The sequence below is a fragment of the Seriola dumerili genome, unplaced genomic scaffold (genome assembly GCF_002260705.1).
Source record: "Seriola dumerili isolate Sdu_G_001 unplaced genomic scaffold, Sdu_1.0 BDQW01000017.1, whole genome shotgun sequence".
Classification (NCBI taxonomy): domain Eukaryota; kingdom Metazoa; phylum Chordata; class Actinopteri; order Carangiformes; family Carangidae; genus Seriola; species Seriola dumerili.
Window position 1 is genome coordinate 10,798,270 of NW_019174272.1, and position 15,146 is coordinate 10,813,415.

Genomic DNA, 15,146 nt, shown 5'->3' on the forward strand with positions numbered 1-15,146 from the left:
AATTTGTCTACTGATTTTTGCCATGTGTTCCTGCTTTGCATGTAAATATAATATATATATAATATAACAGCAGGACCCAAGGTTTCCCAGCGTAACCTTGCCCAAAGCATCACACTGCCTCCGCCAGCTTTCCTTCTTCCCATAGTGCATCCTGGTGCCATCTCTTCCCCAGGTGAGCGACGCACGCACACCTGCCTGTCCACACGATGTTAAAGAAAATGCGATTCATCAGACCAGGCTACCTTCTTCCATTGGTCCGTGGTCCCTGACCCCATCCACAGCAGCATGTCCCACAACATCCGTGCTGGTGCTCTTGTCTGTTTCTCCAAACTGGGAGCACACCAATCTGAATCTACTGCAGGTAATACACTGACTATATATATACCTCATACAACCTCACGTCACATAACCAGAACTATCACTTTAAGGCAGGTATCCGGGAAACCAAAGGTTCACCAACCTGGTTCAATCAGGAAGCCAAGAGCATCACTGCATAAATGTAAATAGGAGACTTAAACACTTGTTACATGCTTGGGCAGACTCAGACTCCTTCCAGCAGGGCATAGTGAGAAGATCTGATCCAGCCTTGAACCACAAAAACTGTTCAAAGTAGAATTATAACTACCTCTGTTAGCACAGGATGCAGAGCTTCAAATGGCCATTCACCATACAAGAGTGGATGTTTGTTTTTGTCATTTCTCACCAACATTTATTCACTTTTGCCTTTTAAATTTACGAGAGAACAGTACTGAAACTCAGAGGTACTTCTTCAAACTTCATAGTTCTGGTAAAGACACAGTTAAAGTTTGAATGTTTTTGTTTTTTTCTTGCTGAAAGTTACATGAGTAAACTGATATTATTTCTTGACCAGGAACAGTTGCCAGGCAACCACTGGAGACTCCAGGGAGAAATAGTCCAGCATTTAACCCCCTGTGAAACTGCAATTTGCCTTTTCAACACTTTGGTTTTTGTATGGATTAAACAAGCTACATTCAGCGTGTTTATTAGTGAGCTTCAGTGGTATTGGTAAGCAGATTGTGTATGTGCCAGCTGTTTCCCCCTGTTTATGCTAAGCTAAGCTAACCTGTGGATCTGTGGACTTTACTGAAGAGGGACCAACATGTGCTTTGGGCTTTTCAAGGTGGGCGTAGGTGCCATGCCGCAGCATCAAAACAGTATCATCAACCCCCCTTTGTTTTTTTATATGCAAACTGGACAGGCTCACTGTGCACATCTACTTCCTTCTGTAACTGGGACAGAACAAGCCTCTCATAGCTTTTCATTACCAGAGGTGTTAAGATGGTCGGTAGTTGTTATCACAGGTGTGGTTGCTTTCCTTCACTACTGGACAAATAATAGAGGATTTCCACATTGGAGCGACTGAGTCTGTGTCTTGCCCAACACTATTCACTAAGTTATTTTGCAGCTCAGTGATGAACTGTCTCTTTAGTTTCAATACTATTCCCTCAAACTCAAAGTTTTAGAAAGAATTTAGACCCCTTCATTTTTGCACACTTTATTTGTCATAGATTTCATTTTTAATGGATACATTTTTTGCCTATTATTTTACACTCAATAACCCATAATGGCAAAGTGAAAACATTTAAAGAAAAAATCTCATTTAGAGAAAATCAAAAATTCTCTCACTGTCTCAATTACAAACCTATTTAGACCATTTGCTGTGGAACTAAACTGTGGTCAGGTGTGTCCTGTTTGCGTTAATTATCCTTGAGATGTGTATAGAATTTGACTGGAGTCCACCTGTGGCAAATTGAACTGATTGGACAGAGTTTAGAAATGCAGACGATGTGTATATGAGGTCCTACAATTTACACTGCATGTCAGGACAAAAAGCTAACTCTCTGCAGACCTCTGAGATAGACATGACACAGATCAGCGGAAGGGTAAAAAAGGAAAGACACAAATTAGCATGGGAGCCTTAGACACTGATGGTGGAGGGGTAAAGTTGTGACAGACTGCAATGACAGTAGAGAGAGACAACAAAGATGGGGTGGTTTAAATGTTCTTGAGCTAAGAGGATCAGTGGATGATAGGAGCGCCTGTCTTCCTGCTTGAATTTGTACTAAAAGCCTCATTTCTAAAGCTTTGAGTGTTCCCAGGAGCACAGTGACCTCAATTATTGTGAAATGGAAGAAGTTTGGAACCAACAGGACTCCTCTTACAGGAGAGTCAATCTGAATAACCGGACAAGAGGGGCCTTGGTGACCAAGAACCTAACAGTCACTGTAACAAAGCTTCAAAATATCCTCTGCAGAGATGGGAGAACCTGGATGGAGGACCACTCCATCAGTCAGGCCTCTATGGCAGAGTGGCTAGACACAAGCCACTTTGAGTAAAAGCTTGGAATTTGCCAGATGATATTCAAAGGACTCTGAGAGCATGAGGAAAAAGATTCTCTGAATCTCTGAGACGAACACCCCAAACACTAAAACTGGCAAACACCAGACTCTGCTCATCACCTGGCTAATACCATCGCTACAGTGACGCACAATGGTGGCAGCATCATTCTGTGGGAATGATTCTCAGTGGCAGGGACAGGGAAACTGGTCTGAATTGAGGAAAGAATGGATGCAGCCAAATATCAGAGAGGTCCTTAAAGAAACCAGCTCCAGAGTCCACATGACCAGAGACTGAGGTAACCTTTCAGCACGACAATGGCCTGAAGCGTAAAGTCAAGGCAAAGCTGGAGAGGCTTCAGGAGTGTCTTTGAGTGACATTGACAGCGTGGCATTTGTGGCAATCGGACAGATTTTTAATGAGAAGACCTAACCTTTCCAACAACTTTCCAACAACAAAATTCAGTTTGGCCTTTCAGATTGTTCTTTTTTTTTTTTTTTTTTTAACATATGCTCAAATATCATCAGTTATACAAAAGAAATGTTAAGACACAGCTGTGTCAGCCTCATGTTCGGAGTGGGATCAGCTTTTAAAGAAGACAACCCAAACAGGAGGTGTTGCCTCAAACATTTATAGTCTAATGTTTAGGGCTGTTAATGCCCACTCTTCTGTGCAGCTGGATTGGGAACATGACCTGAATATATCCTTGACTGCCTCTCAGTGGAACACAATCTGGAGATCAGCTATGAGCTCTTCTAAATGTGTGAGATACACAATTATACAATATTGTAGCAGGATGAGCACTTTCCCTTTGCTCTACTCCTGGTGTGGTTCCGTCCCTTTAATTGAGCCCCATCGTATATAAGAGGGAGGGACCCTTAGTGCTGCCCTTTCTCTGGCAGCCGGTGCACACTTCCCCTTTCCGGGTTACCTGGTCTCAGGTGCTGCAGACGCTCTGCACTCCTCTCTCCTCCACTGTTGCGTATTTCACATCCGACAGCGCAGACACTGGCAGTGTCTAAAATGTTTGTTGGCTCCCTCCCTCCCTCTCCTCTTGGTGCCTCAACCACACAACGCTGACGGGACATGTACATGTTTGTTGTGGCCCTCATCAGCTATAGCCATCCAGTTCCTAATTTTACTGTGCTCACTTTACAGATAGGGTTAGGGTTAGGCACGAGCCTTTTTTTTTTCTTTTCATATGGTTTCATGCTCCACTAACTGTTCCTCTCCGTCTGCTTACTTCCAGGTGCTGAGGGCCTCACGGGTGACCTGCCCCTCTATTTTGGTGATGGTGTCCTATTGTGTGTAGTGTCCTTCCACCCCTTTTTGGCTTTGCCCTTGTGTGTGTGCTTAGTGTTTTACATGTGGACTGTGGTGCTCCCATTTTAGTTGACGCCTTCACTCCCCCCTCACTCACCTTAACCATAGCGGCCCCAGCCCTGGAGGAAGCCCTGTTCTTATCTTGGTATTAAGTAAAAAGACTTTATTTTAGTTTTGGAAACACGTCTCCTGCCTGCTCAGTAAAACAAACTTGTGTTGTCCTTGGTTTAGAATATTTAGTTTATTGCTTTATTCACACATTTCCTTTTTTTTCTTTTTTTTTTTTTTTTCCCAGGGTTAAACCCCGGGGGGGTGTTGTTGGTTTTTGTTTTTTTGTTTTTTTGTTTTTTGTTTTTTTTTTAGTTAAACTATAATTTAAGTACTCCCTCGCATGCCACAATATAAAATTTTAAACAGAGCATATACTGTATTACACCTGTTAGATTATCCAAGATGGATGACAAAAGCCTAGATGTATGCTGGGACAACTGTGGCAATCAAGGTTCATTACTCCAGTAAGTCTGGGACTGTCCAGCTATTATTATGATAAAGAAAAAACCAAACTACTGAATTAAGGGTCTGAATACTTTTGTAAATTTAGAAATTTTTAATGTGTACAACACAATAAAATCTGCAAAAAAAGAAAGCACCTGAATGCTTTCTGAAGTCACTGTATATTACAGTAACAAAAACTATGGTTTGTAAGCCCACCTTGAAATGGTGATTAGCCCTTTAGCTTTGCATCCTGGGCTGGGAGAAGAAGCTACACACCTGGCTGTATTTATAACTGCATCTGCAAATGTGTTTACAAAAGTTGATCTCCATCTTCCCCTGTATCCCTCCTCCCCTGTTTCACACACTGCCTTCTTAGAGCGTTCTCTCTCTATGGCTGAGATACACCACCAGCCATATTAATTCAATCCACGAGCAGCCCATTAATGCACACAGCTCTCTCTCCTCTTGCAGGTCATCTTTCCTCATTCACTTCTCACCTCTCTTCCTCCCTCATCATGATGATCAAGAGACAGTGGGTGGAATAATGAGGAGATGAATTGCGTCAGCTGAAAAAAATCTTGACGGCCTGAGTGCAGGATGTGCGCATACAAACAAGCCGTTATTATGATAATTTGGACATGTGTTTTTTTTTGCAGTTACAATCAGGAGAGGAAACACACACAGACAACAGCCTCTGGTATTTGCAGACTCAGTATCAGTATCACTTGTTGCAATCAGCACATGAATTGAGCTCAGATTATAAATGCAATTTCCAGGATTCTTGGAAAATGACTATAATCACACCAGTCATCACAGCAGCCAGCAGCATATTCTGACAACAGCCATATGGTCGTGAGAGGTGGAGAACAGAACTACAGATAGTGTACATCATTTCTATACTCCATGCTATTAAGATGAGTGTGTTTCTTTGATTGGACAAGGAAAAGCAGACTTCACCTAACACTAAGGTAGCCTATTTCTGCCACCACTGATCAGCACAACCTAAAAAATCTATAACTGCTGACCAAAAATATATAATATTTAGTCAAGTGATAAACTAAAAGATAAACAGGAAATCACGGCCTCGTATCTATGACTGAATCACAGCCGTGCTGATATTCAGTACGACATCACCCCCTCTTGTGTGATATTGCTTTTATACAACAGTTATATTATTAGTTAAATAAGAAACAACAGATTATGATTTGTTTGTTTATTTCATCATTTATTTGGCTACGACAACAGAAATAGTTCTGGACTGGGACTGGACTGTTGCTAAGCAACACATAAACATTTTCCTGACCTGCACAGTGCACACTAGCCACACTAGCAGCCACATTAAGTGTGCATTATAGAAATAACCTTTGTGAAAGTGAAGCAATTTCTGAAGTAGTCCTGCTTTTACCCTGTTACAGTTCCTCCCTTTGGTGTAAACTTTGATCCTTATGACTCTGGTGACCATTTACATGCACAAAAACCTATATAACACACTGTAAGAAAGGTAAACTCAGAAAAGCATAATAGGTCCACTTTAACATTAGCAATGCAGACAAGTGTCCATGCCTATGAGCAACCTTGATTGAATTACCTACATATCTCAGTTACAAGGAAAGCTTGAGCAAGCAATCTGCAGTCAATTTCACACTGAGCGCTCCATGTGCTGTGGGGTAGAAAGACAGATTTTCATACTTTTACCAGAGGCTTCTCCTTCAGGGTATCAAGGCTACATATTCCTTGAACTGGATGGCTGCACACGGGGCTTCTTGTCATATGTATCCCCTGTGTCTCATCCTCCCACTTAACCTCTTTATGGATTCAGCGCTCTTTATACCTGCGCCTCTTCGGCTCTACAGTCCCACTCCATTAGGTTATAACAGACTCCCGTTAATAGCCTCTCTTCCAGTCTTTTCAGCTCTGAGTTGTGAGGAGAGACGGGGGGGGGGGGGTTATCAACGACACAATCAACTGAATAAGCTTCACTTGATTTATTCCTAAGAACTGGGAGTTATTCAGGAACAAAGAGTTGATGTCATTTTGAAATCTTTGTTTGGTGGGTTTCATGAGTTATTTTGTGATGAACTGCTGTAATTTACTCTCTGGGTGTGGCCATTTTCCCTCAATGTGCCCCTTCTACCTCTATTATGTTTACTCATTTTCTCCCACATGACAGTGTAAAGATTATCAGTTGTTGCTTTCAGTGAAAGATGAGTGTATCACTATGTAAATATATCATGGATTACATGGATGAATTACAATAGGAAGGGTTTCATCCACCTTGACTGTGAGCCCCTAGCACACTAGCTGGAGTGGTTTGTATTTTCCTCTATAATATGAACCAAGTTTGTGTAAGTGTCTATGAGCAAGTCAGTAAAGCCCAGCCCACTGTAAGTGCAGATATATGTGAAAACACTACTTCTCCTACTTTATATGCTTTATATGCATCGGAAAATAGTGATTTTTCCGTATGCGCTTTGTGTCTTTACAACTTTGGGGTTGATGAATGGCCAGCCATTAACAGCCATTAAGGACACTGTGTAGATGAGTCAGGAGTGACAATTTGATCCTCCCTAAAGAAGTAATTTAAAGTTATGATATATAACTTTTCCACATTAAAATGTTCAAAAATGACTACAACTGTTATATATTTTTTGGATTCTGTACTTACATTATCCTAAATGTTGCCATCAATTCTCTCACCTCGAGAAATACATGATTTTAATTATGGTAAAAGTATGGTATGGTAACAGGTGTCATTTGGTCCCTTGTCAATGACATCATATCCTCTATGTGCATGTGTCAGTGTAGTGGTTGTCTCCCAGAAGCTCAAAATTGATTTTTATCTAGTTTTAAGCCACATAAACTTTTTACACCTTGGTGGTTTTCAACTATATATTTTAACCAGATGAAGGATTTTAGTCATCAGCCGTCTGGATCTTAGGTTATCAGAGAAAAAAGCATACTGTGCGTTTAAGAATAAAACTGAAAATTGTCCATCTTTTTAATACCTTTACCTAAAGGTATATAACATGGAAGCTCTTGTGATCTGTATGAAACCTGGACTAACCAAGGGCCTAGTGTTTATGATAATTTCAAAAGTACCAGTATTAGTTGCGCCTGGTATTTTTGCTGTATTTTTGCAGCCAAACTCCTCAGTCCAACTGTGAGTTTGTAGCCTGAGTGCAGGATGTCACCATACGTCCTTTGGTCTGCTCAATGATGAGGAAGATCAATCATAAGTGGAATGGTTCATTATTTAAAAGGTCAGTTTATCCAGATCACAAACAACATATTTTCCCATGGCTTTATCCAACCATGCTTTGTTTTTCTCTGCTAAAATATTCAGACGTAAAACATCTAAACAAGGAGTACTACAATCTACTGGTTGCCATTTTAGATATCCTGAGAAATGTTGTCATCCTTGTGTTCTGGGTAGTGGACCTGTCTTTAGGCAGGAAGTCTTTCACTTGTGTCTATTGATTGATGAAGGGTGATAGGAGAGGCAGTGAAAGACTTTGGTGAAATGTTCCCATTCCAGGGCCATTGTGAACAGTAACCACCAGACTTAGTGGCTCCCAATACAAAGTTACCATTATTGATCCACCTCCATGTTAACTCTTGTGGAAATCCTTTTTATTTTTTTTTAAATAGAAAGTATCCTTGAACATATATAGCAGCACCTGCTTGTCATAATCCTGCAAATAAATGGAGTGAAAGATAAGTGAATAACTGAGGTTAACAGCTTGCATCAAACATGGTGGGCTGAAAGGCTTTTGGCTGTCTCCACACACAAACCTCAATGTAGACTGTGAATGTAGACAGAAAGGCGACTTGTCTGCAGGTAAATACCTGCAGTACCAAACTAGAAGGGTCATCATGTCCTTATTAGCCGCTTCATCAGTCTTTAGAATCTCAATAATTATTGATTGGTCCCCAGACGAGAAGTCCTAATGACGTTACCTCTATAGTGCCACCAAGAGATTGACATTTTTAGTATGTAGTGAAATATCTTCACAACTATTGGAGGGATAGCCACATGAAATTTTGGTACAGACTTTCATGACTCCCAAGAAGATGAATCCCTATGACCTTGGAAATACCCTGATTTTTTTCTTTAGCAGCACAATAAAGTTGACATTTCATTCAAGTTTCATTTGTCCAGTATTTTGATTAATGAACAGATCCCTGCAAAACTAAGATACTTTGTGTTAAGTGCTAGTTAGCAAATGTTAGCATGTTAACACACTAAACTAAGGAGTTTAACATGGTAGCCTAAACATTAAACCTGCTATTCATCAGCACTCATGAGTATTTTGCTATACTGACATTAGCATTTAGCTCAAAGCAACACTGTGCCTGAGTACAGCCTCACAGAGATGCGCTGACGAGGCTTTCTTTTTTTCTCTCTCTTAAAAAGCCTGATGTAAAAAAGAAGACAGGACATCATATTTTTGCTAGTCAGATAAAGTCTGTAACCACCTAACCCTAACCCTTCAAATCCACTCTTAATCCGCCGTGTGTTCTCCCGAGCAGCATCCTTTTACTTCCTATCCTTTATCAATTTTTCCACAATGCTATATTGACCTGCTGGTACAGTATATTGAGGGATTTTCTATCGGTGGTTGGTGTGAAGCATATTCTGAAACAACTTCCTGCCTGGAGCTCTCTGCTGAGTCCTAGTTTGCCCATTATTGAACCAGTCAGAGTGAGAGCCGGTCTGACAGACAGACAGACAGACAGAGACACATAGAAAGGAGCTTTTCTCTTTGCTGAGTTTGTACCATTCGATAGTTTGTTGGAGCTCCACTGGCATGTTTTCATTGATGCGACCCTACAAGCAGCAAAGGCCTTTTCTCCTTTCACTCATTCCAGCTGACAACTAATCCAGGTAGGTTGTCTTATCCCTTTGTCTCTTTCTCTGATCCTGTTTTTCATTTTCTATCTGCACCATTAATATCTGTCTCTGTCTTCCTGAGCTCTGCTGTCTGAACTCTAAACAGCGGCATTTCATTTTCCCAACTTGTTGAGTCAGAGATGATTTTTCTTTCCTTAGCTCGAGGCCTAGCAAGTAAATGACAACAACACAGTAAATGGTGTGTGAGAAAAGCAGTAATATAAACATGTAGGCACTTTAGAGGATTATGGGGTCTCATTTATCAATAGCAGACTTAATGTTGCACTGATGTACATAATGTCCACCACTGATACCTGAAAGTGTCAGTCTTCAGCTGTAAATGTCTAATATCTTCAGTAACAGCAGTGTTTAGTCATTATAAAAGTGAGGGTGTGATAGTCTGAAAGTTTGTTAGACAGCAACTTTGTCAGGGGTTTGGACATATGGTTAAAATATGGTTAAAATTCATAATATAGCATGTAAAGACATTTTCTTGCTTTATTTTTGCAAACCTCAGTCAAGTAAACAGTTTTCATCTGATACCATCCTCTACTGGGAGAAAATAAAGTTTATTAGACAGCTTTTTCAAGACTTTCTGAGAAGTCAATGAGACATACAATAATTTCTTTAAGCCTACGAAAGCACTAATGAGCTCCACTTATCCTAATAACTCTAATTTCTCTTTCACTATCTCCACAGAAACACACAAGTACACACACACACACACACACACACACAATTTGATAGTTGTGTGTGAGATTAGCACCTAAAGTTTTAACTATCTTAAACTTGTGTGTGCGCATGCGTGTCATATGTAGCAAGTGAGTTTGATCATATTTGATGAGTGGGTCTATGTTAATGCTGATGGTGTGTGTGGCTGTGTGCATGAATTTGTGCAATCAGTACACTCCAAAAAAAATGATAATCAAGAAATTATTGTTCAGAATTGAATCGTATTGTGTGTTTGCTTTAAAGTGGTTGAATATTTGTCATTGCCATGAAACGGCATCAGTTTCTTATGTAGTTTGACTTTTGTTTAATTATCTTAGTAAGAACAGAATGCCACTTCATTTAAAAAAATGTGAACTGGTTGTTTTATATGTCAAACTGGGTGAATTATCTCACCTCATTGGAAGCTGTTTTCAGTATTAGAGACTCATCATTTTACAGGGTACCATATGCACATTTTGCCTGTTGGTATTTGCCACAGACTTTTGTACATTTGCATGCACAGCAGCAGAGCACATGAACACATTACCCCTTGTGCACGTGTGCATGTTTATTTGTGTGTGTGTGTGTGTGTGTGTGTGTGTGTGTGTGTGTGTGCATGTCTCTATCAAGTGGTATGAGGGTTTTGGAGGCAGGGTGAACCCATCGATCAGCTCGTGAGGGGGGCAGCCTGCAGCTCTCGCTCCAGCTGCCCACTGGGTGTGAAGGACACTGATGTGACAGCACTAATTACCGAGGCAGGAAGCCAGCGCTACAAACATTCACAGCGGCAGCTCAACTGGGCTCTGCTGCGCTAAACCCATCCTCCACCAGCCACTTTACACCTCTCAACCCTCCAGGGTGGATTGTATTTCAAGTGTCACGCCAAAATGAGATATTACCCACAAAGAGACAACTCAAAAACATTGCTTTGACTCATGGGATGTAGACATATGCTTATGTATATGCTCAGATAGACAGAAATGTTTGGAAATAACAGGGCAAACCCTGGAGGGAAACACTATTCAAAAAACCCACGGAAAGTCTGATCTGTTAAAAAGCCTTTCTTGGCTTTTTGCAGAGTCTGCAGTACACTATCAACTTTTCAAGATGCCAGATCTAAAATAGTATTTTAATAATTTAGGACAAATTAATTCCAGTAGAATTTCAAAACTGATGAAACATCAGTAGAAACAGATGGACAATCGATTTGATTTTGTGATGCTACTTTCAAAACTGCATAATTGTTTTTAACCATAAACTAATAAAATGTAAAACTAATAAACTAACCATAAAGATTTGCCTCCAGACTTGAGTTAAATCTACATCCAAAAGTTAGTTTTGCAGGACAAGGGATTAAAAAAAAAAACATCCACGTATCTTGTTTTCGTTACTTTCATTTAAACCTGCATTCATTGATTTTTTTGGACCACAGCATAATGAGCTGTAAAGACAACACTGAAATATTTTCATCTTCTGAAGCTAACATAAATAACATTTTAGTAAACAGCTTCCTGTGTAAAAATTCAGCAGACCCAGAGTATTAGTTGTGTGTCTGGTCACCTGATGAAGTCTTATACTATATGTAAATTCAATATTTAGTCATATTTTAGCTCTGTCTTGGTCTCCACCAATTCCTGCGGGAAATATATGGCTCTTTAGCTACTTTAGCCATGCAGGTAACACACACTGGGTTTATTAGAGCTTTTTCTACTATACCAGCTGTCTGCTGCACCTGCACATTGATGCAGGAACACTGAACCAAATAAGTAAAGCTGTGGTCCAGGAGACCAAAACATGAGCTTAAAGAGGCTTAAAGCTCCATAAAGCAGCAGGGAACCACAGAGTTGGGACTGGGTTTTTCTGTATGGGTTCATCAATATGATGACATCTTTCATGTAACACATGCCTGTGGTCATTTTATCTCTTGTTAAGATAAAAATATTAATTAGTGCAGCTTTAGGTTTGCCCATATGTAATTCAGTGTCTAATCTTATCTTGTACTTGAGTCAGGTGGTTTGCCAGGTAGTGGCTCAGCTACTTGTGATGTAATAGATCTTATACAATTAATAACATTAATAACATTGCATTTTGCAACAAACAAGCATGATAACTTGAAAAGGAAGCAGGAACATTTGAATGACTGATATGCAGTGCAGAATATTCCATTTAGGTGAACAGTTTCTGGGCTGTGGTGTTGTGCATGTTAGTTTATTGGCATGGTTTATACTGGGACGCTTAATGGAAGTGAGCCATCATTAATGTTACTTACACTCTTGCTATTCCTGCTGTGACAAGGAAAAAAGTTAATTGTGAAAAGAGTTTGCAATCAGGCGAATAAAGTCGCACCACTTGTTTAGTGGCTTAAAGCTCCATCAGTAAATATTTTCATATAAATACTTATTTGGCAGCTTATTTCAGCAAAAATAAACCCACTGTACTCTGCCTGCCCAGCATCACACAGCAGATTAAGTTAGTGGCAAGCTGGTGAGGAAAGTCGAAGTTAGCAAGCTGAACAAAAATAAAAACAACAGTAAAAGGAGATTGAATAATGGACTCATCTGGTGGCCAGAAGCACAAAATGGACCAAATGAATGCTAATGAGTGCTAACATGTTAGTTATAATAACTTTATACAGTCATCATACCTGTGTGTTTGTCAGCTTGTTTTGAAGGTCTTCCCCAAGCTGCATTAATCAATTCTGCACAGAATTGATTAATGCAGCTTTGAATACCACCGCTAACTTAATCCAAGAAATGTGTATTTAACAATGTCTAGATGCTGAAACAAAATTTTTTTTATTTGCCAATTTGTTCACTTCTGAAACACATTTTTGCACTTGTATCACACTGTTTTCATGTTGCAGTGAGTTTAGTCATTGACATAATAAATTTGTCAGTTCTCACGTGTCACAGGCCTGGTTCATCATACTGCCTGTCTAGTAAAATGTTGAGCAGTGTTAACCTCTAGCAGACATATAGGTGTATTCAAGTTTCAAACTGCCGCTACCCTACAACTACAGTATTGTATACTATGAATATATACACTCACCAACCACTTTATTAGGTACACCTTGCTAGTACCTGGTTGGACCCCCTTTTGCCTTGAGAGCTGCCTTAATTCTTCGTGGCATAGATTCAACAAGGTGCTAGAAACATTCCTCAGAGGTTTTGGTCCATATTGACATGATAGCATCACACAGTTGCTGCAGATTTGTCGGCTGCACATCCATGATGAGAATCTCTTGTTCCACCACATCCCAAAGGTGCTCTATTGGATTGAGACCTGGTGACGGTGGAGGCCATTTGAGTACAGTGAGCTCATTGTCATGTTTAAGAAACCAGTTTGAGATGATTTGAGCTTTGTGACATGGCGCGTTATCCTGCTGGAAGTAGCCATCAGAAGATGGGTACACTGTGGTCATAAACGGATGAACATGGTCAGCAACAATACTCAGGTCGGCTGTGGTGTTTAAACGATGCTCTGTTGGTACTAAGGGGCCCAAAGTGTGCCAAGAAAATATCCCACACCATTACACCACCAACACCAGCCTGAACCACAAGGCAGGATGGATCCATGCTTTCATGTTGTTTACGTCAAATTCTGACCCGGCCATCCGAATGTTCCAATCTTCCTTTGTCCAATTTTGATGAGCCCGTGCGAATTGTAGCCTCAGTTTCCCGTTCTTAGCTGACAGGAGTGGCACCCAGTGTGGTCTTCTGCTGCTGTAGCTCATCTGCTTCAAGGTTGGACATGTTGTGCGTTCAGAGATGCTCTTCTGTACCATTCTCTGTAAACCCTAGAGATGGCTTTGTGTGAAAATCTCAGTAGATCAGCAGTTTCTGAAATACTCAGCCCAGCCCGTCTGGCACCAACAACCATGCCACGTTCAAAGTCTCTTCAATCAGCTTTCTTCCCCGTTCTAATGCTCGGTTTGAACTTCAGCAGATCGTCTTGACCATGTCTACATGCCTAAATATATTGAGTTGCTGCCATGTGATTGGCATATTAGATATTTGCGTAAACGAGCAGTTGAACAAGTGTACCTAATAAAGTGGCCGGTGAGTGTATAATCCCTCTAACACCTCTTCAGTAGGAACGTGGTGGCCTTAACCTTTGCTGGTGGTGATCAATGTGTGAATTGTTGTCACGTGCGATAAGTTACCCTCACATTTGTTTTAATCATGCACATTTCCATTGACTTGGCCTCGCTTTTAATTATTTTCCCATTGATCTGCACTGTAACCCAACATGCAGGTCAGTGAACAGGAGCTGCTGCTGCTGCAGGCTCGTACTCCAGTAATAATGCAATGATACATACATTACCAGTATCACCAATACACACGTGCAAATGTGTGGTGAAGCTGCAACACTAATATACACGCACAATTAAATAAAAAAGGACACACAGGTGTTACACAGGTGCATGGATACATACACGCACTTGCATATTACATATTATAAAACATACAAATAACCTCTCTACTTCTTTACCAGGATGGACCATGGAGACCGAGGGATGGGCGTCTCTCATCTTCGCTATGAGGAGGAGGAGGGTGAGTGTGTGTGTGCACATACGTGTGATTCATATCTACGCTACATCTATTATAGACTGTCCCACTGCTAATAATAAACAGGAAATGAAATCGTTACACCCACCTTGTCTCTTAATATTATCATGAGGCAATTGACTCGTCACACTAACTTACTACTTTCTAAATTGTCCCTTTGTTTTTAATTTGTTCTGAGAGTTTGTGTGGGGTGTGGATGTTGTTAATGGGCTGAAAATGAGGATTGAAGATTGACATGAGATCACTTGTGTGTATGTGTGTGTGTGTGTGTGTGTGTGTGTGTGTGTACTGCCTTCACACTGAGCAGGAGGTTAGCAGGTACCGCTCTTTTTCCAAACAACCAATATTGGTTTGGATTTCCCTCTTGTTTAGTTATTCCACGTGGAGTTTTGTGCGCAATTAGTTTTACAGCGACACATTAATTGCCAGCACACGATGAGACTCAAATCATCCAAGTTTTTGTTGCAAAACAGGGATTATAAAGCCAAACAAAATCAGGAGAAAGCTTAGGACTGAGTGATTCTCAGTAGACCTGATTTTCTTTTTGTTTGCGACTGACTGTGCCAACAGAGAATGCTGCTGCTGTTGTTAATAAGCAGACATGAGCTATGAAACATGTTTCATTCAGAGTTTGTTAACATTCATGGAAACACTGTGAGAGTGTGAGAGATTAATGAAATATTTCATTACACAATCTGCCACTGTTACTGGCTGCCACTCAACTATTTTGGGGCCTTTCATAAAACTTTCATTTAAGTCACTTGGAAAATATTTTTTTTATTTGCAAATTCTCATTGTAT